The sequence below is a fragment of the Euprymna scolopes genome, chromosome 1 (assembly GCF_053919585.1).
Source record: "Euprymna scolopes isolate OS-2025 chromosome 1, ASM5391958v1, whole genome shotgun sequence".
NCBI lineage: Eukaryota > Metazoa > Mollusca > Cephalopoda > Sepiida > Sepiolidae > Euprymna > Euprymna scolopes.
The window spans coordinates 64,134,758-64,148,682 of NC_136482.1; positions in this window are offsets into that span (position 1 = coordinate 64,134,758).

Here is a 13,925-nt window from a genome sequence, read left to right on the forward strand (position 1 = left end):
ATCATATTATTCTAGCCGTTTTGTTAAAATTAACTCACATTCCATCATTTTTCATAATTTTTGTACATGTTACCGATTTCGACAATCATTTTATAATACAAAGCAACATTATCGTCCCTTTCCTTACTAAAATAATAACTTTGATATATTGTCTGGGCTTATTATTTCATGACAAACACCCTAATCAATTAACTCGTTTCATCATTTTTCATAATTCTTGGATATGTTACTAATTTCGACAATCATTTTTCATAATTTTAATTTCTATATGCGTAGCGTACACAACGTATGTATTTTAACAAATTAAGTTTATGCAAGAGTCTATTAAGGCATAGAAAACGTCAGAAAAATAGAAAGTGTTGATAAGAATTACCGGAGAAACAACAGTGACGCAGTAACGAGTAAATGTTCGATCACATTAAAATTAAATAATGATTCATAGAATTTCTCATGAAATAGTATCATTTTTGAATGCTATTATCCCACAAAGCTATCAATATATAATCAATCATCTTTTATATGTGTATGCAAATCATATTAGTGTTATAACTCTTCGATTTCTTTCTGTGTTTGTATGGGAACTAATGTTCTGGTGAAAAAGGGTTCCTCTTTTAGATACAAACTATATACGAAATTGGCACTTACAGCCATAAAGTTGATGTTTAAATCAAACAATAATTGTCATAATAGATCGTTTGCTCATAGATCAGAATTTATAGAACAGACTTACCCATCCAAACATGTTGAGACATTCAAACTAAAAAAAGACGGCTTTTATTATTATTTTGCAGTTTGTTTGCAGCTTAACTAAGGTGATAATTGTACACTGACTACTAATTTCAATATGACGCTTGCCAGAGCCGCTGCGAGGAAGGTAGGCTCTCTCTACCGTGCTAGAAAACTATTAACACCAGAAAGTATCTGTACCTCTATAAGGCCACCATTCGCCCATGTATGGAGTATTGCTGTAATATTTGGGTTTAGCATCTGCTACTAGTCTCTCGCCACTAGACAAGGTTCAAAAGATAGTCGCTAATCTGATAGGCCCTGAACTGGCATCTAAACTTCAGCCTCTGTCCCATCGACGAAATATTGCATCCCTCTGCATGTTCTACAAGTATTTTAATGGTGAATGCTCTGACGAACTTCAAGCACTTGTTCCTCCACGACGTAAACACCCTCGACAAACCCAACAGGCAGCTAAATCCCACCTCACACAGTAGAGATCCCTAGATGTAAAAGATCTTTCTACTTCAGTTGTTTCTTCCCCAAAACCGCTAGACTTTGGAATTCTATTCCAGGTCCCTGCTTCCCCAACTGTACTGACATGCAGAAGTTCAAGTGTAACGTGAACCAACATCTTGCTGCCCAAATCCCTACATAGTACCCCAGTAGTTGTTGCCCCTGATAGTATCCCCCTACACCAAAGTGGCAATGTGCCTTGCTTGGGGTGAAAATGCAATTAAAAAAAATAATACTTCATTGTAAAGGAAGGTATGTATGGCAACTCAATCAAATCCTATGCAGCCAAATTTGCAAGTGAGAAACTGACAGAAGAATAATTATAGATGATGGATCGGGCCATGTTAAGAGGTCACATCAATGGGAGAAGCAAAATACTTCTCCGATAAGATAACATATTCTGAGGCACCAACTGCCCCCCCCCCCAAATGACCCCCCATAAAAAAAACTCAATATTAAGATATCACCATAACACCCAGTTATATAATCATGCTGATGCGTCCATCCAGAATAGCATAGGCAACATTTACTATCTTCGCTTCTGACTCAGGAAAACTACAAAGAATAATAGTGATATTTGTCATTCAGAGGTCAAATTCCATTGTTTATCATCTTGCTATACCTTTGCGTCTACATCATTTCGAGACAAAACTTTAAGGACAACCCCACCCCCTGAAAAGTTGATTGTGCAGATGTCTACGTACCGCCACACAAAACGTTTTACAAAGCAAAAGAATGGAATACAATGCAAAACTAAAAATAAAACATAATTTTCTTGATTTTGATAATTAATTTTATCGATAAAATGGCTTCAGAAAATTTTCATCAGATTAAAACTCCGTGTCTAGAGGACAATTTATTAGAGTCGATTAAGTTGCAGATGTATAAGGGAAACTGATTAAATACAGCACCAAGTCGTTTAAACTCATTAATATTCTATGATTTTTAGCTCTCAAACAAGTCAGTACAATTTGGTAATAATAATAATAATAATAATAATAATAATAATAATAATAATAATAATAATAATAATAATAAACAGCCAGGATGTCCAAATGGAGTTTGGTATGGGAAAGTGCGCACTTCTTATAAGAAAGGGAAAACTGGAGACAATAGAAGGCATGAAACTACCCAACCGAACGGAGATGAGAGCTCTAGGGGAACAAGGCGCCTATAAATACTTGAGGTTCTGGAAGCCGACACGATCAAAGTCACAGAAATTAAAGAGAGAATCGGAAAGGAATACCACAGGAGAACAATAAAACTTCAAGAAACAAAAATTTATAGCAAAAACCTAATAAAAGGCATAAATACATGGGGCAGTATCACTAGTAAGATACTCAGGACCGTACATAGGGCGAACCAAAGAAGAACTGAGACAGGTCGATCAGAAGACCAGGATACTTATGACTATACACAATGCACTACATCTAAGGACGATGGTGACCGACTCTACGTGAAAAATAAAGAAGGCGGGAGAGGACTAGTTTGTATAGAAGACTGTGTGCATGACACAAAAAGAATGAGAAAAATACATAACGCAAAACACGGAAAGGATAATCATAGCAGAGAAAGACACTGAAAAAATCGACAAAACAGAAAACAGAGAGATAAAGTATAAGACGGGAATTGAAAAAATGGGAAGAAAAACAACAATATTGAAGATTCATAAAGATGACAAAATATGAAAATAACGAAAACACTTAGACATGGATGCGAAAAGGACACATAAGCCGGGAAACTGAATCCTAATAACCGCAGCACAAGATAACTCGATGAGAACCAATCACATCAAAGCAAAGATCCACAAAACACAAGAAAACAGCAAATGCAGACTCTGTGGACAAAAAGACGAAACGATAAACCATATATCAAGTGAATGCAGCAAACTGTCCCAAAAAGAAATACAAGAACAGACACGAACAAATGCGAAGGGCAGTACACTGGAAATTATGCAAACAACTGCATCTCGAATGCACAGACAAGTGGTACAAACATAAGCCGGCAACAGTACTTGAAAACAAGATTCACAAAATCCTATGAGCCATGGACCTACAAACTGATAAACCCATTCGAGCAAGAAGACTGGATGTCGTAATAATTAACAAGAAAGAAAAGTCCCGTCAAATCTTGAACTTTGCTGTTTCAGCTGACAACAGGGTGAATAAAAAGAAAAGGAGAAACGGAGCAAATACATAGAGCTAGCCAGGAAGCTTAAAAGGATATGGAAGATAAAGAAAATAAAAATAATACTTCAAATAGTAGGAGCACTAGGAACAACCCCCAAAAACGTTGGAAAAAGAATGGGAGAAATTGGAAGCAGAGGAATGACTGGAAAAATGCAACCAACAACAAGAATAAAAATAGCTGAAATATGAAGGAAACTTCTTGAATATGGAGACTAAAACACATGAGCAACAAGCGCGGGCCAGACAAACTAATGTAGAGGCAAAACATGAAACGCTACATGGAACCAAGAACATTGCCCCCCCCTAAAAAAGAGTGAAATCGAATAGCCAAGTAGAGTCTAAGAGGAAGGAAAGGCCGTGGCGAGAGCACTGACCAGACCTCCGCTGGATAAGTGTGAAGAGAACTAGGACCTTGGGGAGGCTTATTGCCACTCAAATTTTAGTGAAGACCAATAGCCGCTGCCAACGAGAAATCTATGGTAAGCAGCTGTTGCGATAATGCAAATCTATTTGCAAATGTTATCGAAAGATGTGTAGAGGGAATCTGAGGAGACTTGTTGTAACTCAGCTTTAAGTGAACACCACAGGCTGTTTTTAAGGAGAGATCTTTGATGACCTGTGTGGAAGCTCCTTGTGAGCGGCTGCTGCTGCTGCTGCTGCTGCTAATAATAATAATAATAATAATAATAATAATAATAATAATAATAATAATAATAATAATAATAATAAAGAAGTACATTGAAAATTGTCGTGAGAAACTTAGAGAAGAGATTAACCGAGAATAGGCATAATTTTCATCATCATATGGACGAAGTTGTAGAAAGTGGTAACGAAATCACCGGCAAGTAAACTATGCGCACACAATAATCGCGGATACACGTTGATTTTTTTTGAGGCCGATGGATATGCTATACTATCTCTATGGCGTAGATATTTTTTTTAAGGTGGTCAAAAGATGACTACTGAAAGAGATATTTCTTTTTATGTGCGCTGCGGCAGATGAAGAGTTTCAGGTAATGGAACACAGTTCATATCTAACATGTTCCCGAATAAAAAAAATCTTTGTGTAGTAGAATTATGCACGATTTGCTCTCTACTATGCAAGGTAAAAGAATAGACAGTAGTTTTGTAGATTATTTCAAGGTGGAGTCAAGGGCCGCAACTTCGTTTTATGGAAATCACTCCAGATAAACGATAAAGCCATTTGATGTAAAAATCTAAAAAAATACTAGTTCGACGTCAAAAAGTAGCCACTGATAATGCTAAACGGATAGATTCCGATCTTAAAACAGCATATCTTCTCCCTTTGTAAAAAACATCGCTTATAAAATGTGAGGACTAAAGTACAAAATAAGGGAAACGAGTATAAACACAAGGTAAACTGAGTTGCCGGTACAGTAATTATTTCAAGTGTATCGATTAACACAAACGCAGAATTCAGTTCCTGTAATAAACTTATATTTGTAAAGAAAATAACAACGTCTGTTTAATCTATGTAAACAGTTCATATAATAAATGTTCGTCCTGGGCATTATAATTTCGAATATCATTGCCGCCACCAGGAAAATGGCTTGTCACCCGCAAAAATTAACACTATGCTGAAGTTGTGTAGGAATTACAGGGGCGATTTTGAAGACCACTAAAAATGACTTGGAAAACTTACAAACGTAAGTGACTTCATCGCACAGTTAGGACCAAACTTACTGGAAGTCATATTCCGAATTTGCTTCAACCCGATCATAACATAGCGAGACCAGCAGAAATTTTAATTAACGTTTCATAATATCATAAATCATGACTTGATAGTGACTATGTTTTCCAAATCGATAATATCCAGATGCACATTATACGTGTGATTAAAATTGGCAAAGCATAAAACTGATATTGAACACAGGAATTGAATATCACAATTTCAATTTTTCAATATTATAATACTCGCAATCTTTTCTTTATAGAAGAAGGGTTAGAATTTCACAGAACAACATAATTATGTATAATTTTATTCAATTCAAGTAAACAAAATTACCATAAGTCGCTATGGAATTTTTTAAAACCCAAATTGAATAGAATAATATCTTTCTATTTTAATTGAGCACTATAAACAGTCTCGTTGAAATTAAATAGTTTTACACCTGGAATGAACACACACACACACATGCATATATATATATATACATATATATATATATATATATGTATATATATATATAAATATATAAGATTCCTGAACGGATGAAATACTAGTGTCTGTAGGTATTTCATAATTATTATAGTATATATATATATATATATATATATATATATATATATATATATATATATATATATATATATATATATGGATGCTAAACTCTATAAACAGTCACAAGTTTCATTTAAATTACAATCTCTAAATATAAACTTAAATCAATGTGAACGTTGAATGTTAGTCCTAATCAGTTCGAACTACAAAATAAACAACAACAAAAAAAAAAACTGAAGAAAGAAGTGGGTAGGCTTTGAATCTCATCCAATCCCTCATCTAAGATAGAAATAGAAACGAAGAAAGGGTGAAAAGAAGGCAACAAAGAAAAACGAGAAGAGAAAGCAAAACAGTGCTAAGACTATTGAAGAAACATATGAATACACACATATTTAGAAATAGATATAATCATAAATTCTAGCACGATCAATACGGGTATTTAAACTAGAAACATTATAGCTATAATACCCATGTGGACAATCTCTATATACATTCGTATGAAAGATTTATCCGGATAATGCCTGAATGGAACTCTTTCTTCAGAAACAAATCCTATTATTAATATATCTAGGATGATAATTTGTGCTAACTCTGACAATTTTACCTACACAACTACAATGTCGGACTCTTCATATTGATAAGCAATAATACAAACTTTGGCTTTGTACAGTTTTCCACACAATAGACTGATGGACTCTTTGTAAACAAGTGCTTTGTCGTCAGTTTAAATGAGGAGGGCAGTATCGGCGTACAAAATAGAGGCGAACAATGGCAACCCATGCGAATTGAAATTCAGTTCGAAATATATTTGTATGCCCATTTAAAGCGCTCTTCTAACGCTTGGAAGAAATTCCATATTTTATAAACGAGGTCAGATGCGATCAACGCATACTCGTAGACTGGAAAAGACAGTCAACATACTGCAAGAAAAAAGAGGGGAAATAGAATTAAAATTAATAAATAAGAATATAAAATGACATTTTCCTTTCCAGGGTTTCATGAAAAGTAAGGTGGTTCTGTTAGAAATACACGCATACACACACATACGCATGCACACACACAGACACATATCCGCTTTTGCAGAGATTTAACTTGCATTACAATAAAAATGATTCTTGGCCTTCGGGACAAGATCAAAGTGTAGCATCTGTTCTTCAGATGCTGCACTTCTATTTCTTGTTCTCTTTCGGTGGAGGAGAAATCCTTCACGACTGAGACAATTTTTATTTTTGTACCTTTTCTCCACGTTAAAAAACGACCCTGATGTCTAACTCTGTCTCGTGGGGAGGCATAGTAAATAGGTACAATCAAAATGATTTTTGTATATTCAAAACTATGTTGGTTACACTTCGTTAAATTAAATAAAAGTTGTTAACTGTATATTTTAAATTGGACAACAAATAATTAGTTTCATAATCAACTTTAAGAATGAACACTGAACACAGTGTAATTTTTATTGCCGTAGACTCAAATTGACAGTGACTAAAATACAGCTATCAACTACTTCTTGAGTAAATACTGTTTGAATGTAGAAATCTTGAGGAGGGTGAGTATTAATGCCACTAGTTCATGTAACTGACTTGATGGGATGCTCGTGTCTATGAGACAATTGGTTCTGAAGTTATGCATTGGGTGACTTCATACCAATTCACTGGCACGGGATTTGATGCCAACCATGCCCAAACAATCGTTAATGTGACACAATAGGCCGAGTTGTCAAAACTGTTTCTAATTTTCTAACCGTAAGCATCTATACAATATTGGGGTTCAGGCAGTATAACTATGCGATGCGATATCGTAGACTTCTCTTAAAACTTGAAACACTTGCATATTCGGACCCCATTCTCAATGCTTTCCGCGAATTGTCCAAACACATTGCGATTACCGTACAGCTGGTCAACAAGTGCTTTAAATAAAATAATACATAATGACATCGCATAGGCGCACGCTATCACCCAGAACCGGTAAACTAATGCTAGCACAATTATTTACGGCATTGTGAAAGTAACTTCCTTCATAATTTACCAGATCAGAAAGAACTCTTTCTCACTGATATATCATTACAACCGCCTATTCACACTAACTTGCATAAATGGCTCCAATAGTTCATATGAGATAATGTATTAATGAAGCAATATTTTTATAATTTTTATTCATTCATTTACTTGTAGCCAATCAAAACTCATAGAATGAACTTACCCATCCTAGCGTAATAAAACATCTTAAACTTAATATAAACCGGATTTATCATATAATGTATAGTTTATTTGTTTGCAGCTAAACTGGTCATATTATTAAGCACTAGCTACTAAATTCAATATTGGCTGTTTGATTATTAATGTAGACAGACATCGGACATTGTAAACGATTAAATTGCATACAATGAACTGAAGCACGTTTCTATTTTTCAAAGATGAACAAAATATACAAAACCGAACACACTTTCACATAAAAAACATGGAAAACCCACGGAAACTAAAAACATCCCAAAACCAAATGAGAAAACGCTTAGTACACCCCGCAAAGGGGAAAAAGTCAAATCGCTCACCAACCAGACAGAAAAAAAAAATCCAAAAATGACAAATCCAACTCCACATCAAAAACAAGAACTACAGACCAGAATAAATCTAAAACCTTGGAAATAACGGAAATAGATGACGGAACCCCCAGCCCACCTCATAAATAATGAAAAACAACCCTCAATAAGACAAAAGGAAATCAAATACATAAAATTAAACCATGGCTAACAAAATAATCCAATGGAATTGCAGAGTTATAAAAGCCAACCGGAATGAATTACTTCTATTAATATCCAATCTCTGCCCTACAATAATCTGCCTACGAGAAACTTTTTTAAAACAATCTGAAAATATCAATCTCCATAGCTTTACTGAATATAACCACACAACAAATAACCCAAATAGAGTTTCTGGAGGAAAATCTATTCTCATTAACAAAAACACAGCACAAATCCAAATAAATCTATAAACTAACTTAAAGGCAATTGCCGTCACAACCACACTAGCACCGTCAAAATCTGCTCCGTCTATCTACTTCCAAATGACCCTATAGATGAAACAGAAATAGAAAACTTACCGACCAACTCAATCAACTCTTCTTATTATTAAGCGACTTTAACAGTCACAGACAGAAAGGAATCATTATAGAAATCATCATCATCATCATCATCATCATCATCATCATCATCATCATCATCATCAACAACAACAACAACAACCTAGGCATATACAATACCTTTATCCACTCTGCTACAAACTTGTCCTCAACAATTGACCTCTCTATAAGTGATCCTAGTATCTTTTTAAATTGCAACTGGATAGTGCACGTGGACACCGGTGGAAGTGACCACTTCCCAATACAATTAGACCACTTTGGTTCTGAAATGACCTAAAAGTTCCTTGCTGGAACCTTAAAAATGCTAACTGGAATAAATTAAAATTACTATGCAAACACAAACTTCTACCTGGAAAACCTGAGAAAGACCCGATCACTCACTTTACACATACTATCATCTCAATAGCTCAGGAGTGTATACTTAAAACAAAATCATCAACCAAGTACAATATAAGTACATTACTTAATATTTTTTTTAATGGAGAGTAGACACTGCATTGTGGATGCGTTAACAGCAGCTCCCGTTACTCTCACTTCCCCTTATTTGTTTCTCAGTCCTCATTTTTAATGGCTGTCCTATCAGCAAATGCAAAGTACTGGGGCTGCTGTATTGCCATTTGGTCAATGGATTCTGGACCATGCAGTAGCTTCTGGTGGGACTTCTCGATGTCATATTAGCGGGTAATTGTTACGGCTTTACCTTATCATATGCTTCAAAAATTATATTTCTTTGTTTTTGTTTCTCTCTTACTTTCCCTCTCTGCTTTACTCTAAACAAGTCTGTCGACTTAGTCCACAAATCCCCCCAAAACCATCATGAAAGGGTTCCAGAAAAAAACACACGATTAAACCAAGATCTTCAACTTCTAACGTAGACCCCCACTACCATGTCCATTTCTCCAACATCAGGGGTCTACGTTCCAACCTTCCAGAGATTGAAACTCAATTATAGGAGACTAAACCACACCTATTATCCCTATTCAAAACTGGCATTGGACCGACTATTTCCCTAGAAGAGTTTGGAATTAAAAGATGCTCTTACTTAACATCCAAATCTGACCCCCAAGATCGCCACGGGCATGGAATATGTGCATACATAAAAGATGGCTTTCCATGTGGTAGGGACATCTCCAGAGAAGATCCTAACTCATCCTATATGTGCTACCAGGTTGCACTTGCTTACACGAATGTGTTTAAATTTGCCCTCTATCGCCCCCCCCACAACAGCGGAGCATATCTGAGAAATCGACCACATCTTATCTGCTCACCCTTCGGCTAACATTCACGTCTGTTGAGATTTCAATGTTCACAATGTGGAGTGGTTAACCCACTCAAACAAGACCGATGATGAGGGGAGGTTCTGTCACGATTTCTCCATTGCTTATGATCTCACTCAGATTGTTTGCGAACCCACCGGTGTGACCGATACATGCAAGTCTCCTTGATCTTTTCCTCACAACTTGCTCTGAGCTATGTTCATCTGTTCTGTCTCCTCTTGGATCTTCCGACCATTCTGTTGTATCAGTTTAAATAAAAACGAAATGTAATTAGTCCTCACACGTACCTCTCCATCGTACAGTATATGGATACTCTATGGCTGACTGGGATAGCTTCTGTACATTTATATCAGATCTACCTCTGCGTTCCATGTTTAAAAAGGATATGTCCTCTATAGTATCAGACCTGACGGAATAGTTAATTGTAGGCATAGACCGTTTCATACCCCCGAAAAAATTCAAGCAAAAACCTAACAGCCAGTCAGAATGTGCTGCTGCCATTGCGCACAGAAATAACTTTTTCCATAAGTCAAGTGGAATTGATGTATGAAACATAATTGGCATCCATTGATTATGTTTTATTTTGATTCTGTACTCTGCATGAGGAGTCTGGCGGCGAGCGGCTCAGTCATTATTTACATCAGGCTCGCTTCTCATGCGATTACTGACGGAGTTTTTTGTTGGGGGGAGCGCTAATGAGCTGGCGCTTCCACAGATTTCGTTGATCAGTAATGCCTTTCAGCTTCCAAATCCTATGCCGACCTCTTTCATATTTCTGTTACACGTGTTTTTGAATCGAACCGGGAGGCGACTAATTTTTATCTTGCTGATTATCAATTCTCCTCATAGGAGGGCATTTGGGATCCTGTCGTCTTCACTCAGGCGGACATGTCCAAGCCAGCGTACTCCACGCTGACGCAAGAGAGTGTACATACTAGGTACATATACACAATCGGGGACCTCTATGTTTGTGATAAAATTTGACCATTTAATACCCAGAATCCTCCTCAGGTTGCGCATGTGAAATGTGTAGAGGTGCATACAGCGTCCAAGACCCGCTATCTCACAGCAATGTGCTCAGGACACAAGGCTTATACACCACCATCGTGGTCTTGATTGTAAATTTTCTGTTCTCTCACACACTAAGGAGACGTCTGGAGGATGTGGAGGTTGTAAGGTTTATGTGTCGGTCGAGCTCTGGTCCCATGTCAAGAATGTCTGTTACAGTTTACCCCAATTTTGTAGTTGTTGATGGTGATTGAAGATTGAAGATCAGTGTCTTGGCTCGATTCTCTCCTGACGAGATGATAGTCGAAAGAGCTTTTGAGAGATTTCCGCCCCTTTCATTTAAATATATATACATATATATATAGTCATCCACATACAGTACTGTTTCGCTGTTTCACAGCTCATCAGTGCGGCTAGACAGGCAACTACCTCAAGCCAGGATTGAAACCCGACCGTTTATACGGCAGTCAAGGCTTCTAACCATTACGCTATTGGCGGCTGCTTGAACGAGTAGCGAGTTTAACGATGTTTTGATATCGTACATATATATATATATATATATATATATAGTGAGAGAGAGAGAGAGAGAGAGAGAGAGAGAGAGAGAGAGAGAGAGAGATTTGGTGTTGCCAGCATGCAAAATAGAATAAATGGCAAAGAGAGGGCAAACGCGGACGAACAGTTGAAAAAGTTGACGAACAGTTGAAAAAGAAACGTTGCATTCATTTTGCTATAACTACACGAGGAAAATTAAAATGAACTTGAGAATGTCGATCGACGAAGATTTTGGAATCAGAAAAGTTGGAGAACAGAAAAGTCTGTACCTGGACAACAGCGGAGACTAGGTGGACAGGAATGCGAGACCTTGGATAGCTGGAGATGTGAGAAACGAGATCCTGGACAGCGTGACATTACAACACATGTGGACATTCCTGAGATATCCTCGGTATGTCCATAGGCTGGATCACTAGGAAATGCAGAGTAAGAAGTTTAAATGCGTCTGTTTGGAAAGTAACATTTTTTTAAGGCGTGGCTTAAAGCTACGTTCGTTTGAAGTGGCACGCGATGTTTTGTAAACAAAGAAGTTGCAGAACTGATACCGCGACACTAATAATACAATTATTTTATAATACACTAATAATACAATTATTTTATAATATCTACTACATATGTATATATAGAGAGAAAGACAGACAGAGATAGCGAGAGAGACATAAATTTTCAACGAATAAAACAGACATTTAGAAACAGGATGCATGATAAATGTTCGAAGTAAAACTAGTTAATAGAAATGCTATATAAACTAGAATGATTAAAATATACAAAGAGATGGGTTTCTTCATAGATCAGCAAAATAATATCGTGCATCCCTGATTACATTTTGCCTCTAAACTTCAAGAAATAATTGAACAACGAAAAACATTTTCTCAAGAGCATTTGAGTGTTGGACACGATGAAACGTGCGTTTCATTATGACGAAGTCTGAGGAGGTGCGAATCGTGTTTATATAAAAATTAAGGTTTAAATTAATCATCCATATCATAATAGTTAAAAGTTTCAACCGTTTTCGAATTCTTGATTCAACATACAGCGCTAGCCTGTATATCAGCACTAAATTACTATGATACAGTGAAAAAGTTTGTAGATGCCTATAATAGTCACCATACTTATGTGTTAAACAATGAATGAGCGGTGAAATCGCTTCCTACAATTAGAAATAATGCACTTCCTAATGCTAATAGTATTTATACAAATATTGAGATTTCACTTAATAAAATGAATGAAAACAGAAATATCTATGATTATCTGTTTTCTTACTTTGTTAAATAGTTACATAATTTATATTTTACAATTGAACCGAACAACTGAGTCCAAGATTTACAAAATGAACAGAAGCGATGAGTCATAGTTAAGAGTTCAAAAAAGTAGTATTAATAATAATTTCGTGTTTTATTTATCTCGAACTTATTTTTACTTCTTGTAAATTGTTTTTTTCTGTTTGTTTGTTTGTTTGGTTGGTTGTTTAAAGTAAAATGAACATTATTTCAGTAAATTCACTTAAAGACTCATTAACGATTTTTATAATAGTAGGTTACAGATGTAACAGAACAAATTATTGACCATTAAAACTTAGCAATAAAATCATTTGAAATCAGTTATAAACAACGAAAAGTAGGTGTAATTCAATTTCGTTTCAAGGGCAGATACCACGGCTATTATAATAAGATACGCAAAAGAGACTTTTTAAATGAATTATGGTTTTAAAAAGTGAATTATTTTTTTTAAATAACATGTTCGAATATACAATTTACAATGTACAATTGGGCGAAGTGATGTCTGTTCCAAAACCGTAATAACAGGTAACAATTTGATTTAGTTATTCTTAGGTTTATAATAAATTCTTTTAAGTCATTTTCGGTAATTTATCAGCCGGTTTTCTTGATTCCAAAACTTTATTAACTATATAAACAAATAAGATAAATTGTGATGTAAAACAATAAAACAGCAAAATAGATAAAATAAATCAATGAATTGCAACTAATTATATAAACAGTTAAATCTATGTTTATGTATATATATGTATTTATTATGTATATATATATATATATATTTATTATGTATATATATATATGTATATATATGTATATGTATATATATATGTATATGTGTATATATATATATATATATATATATATATATATATATATATATATATGCACTATAGGTGAATAGACTACTAACAATCAGTTATTACATGCCTTACATGTTAAACAATAATATTGACATGATGGAGAGATGAAAAAGGAACGAATTTAATCATATGTTCATCAA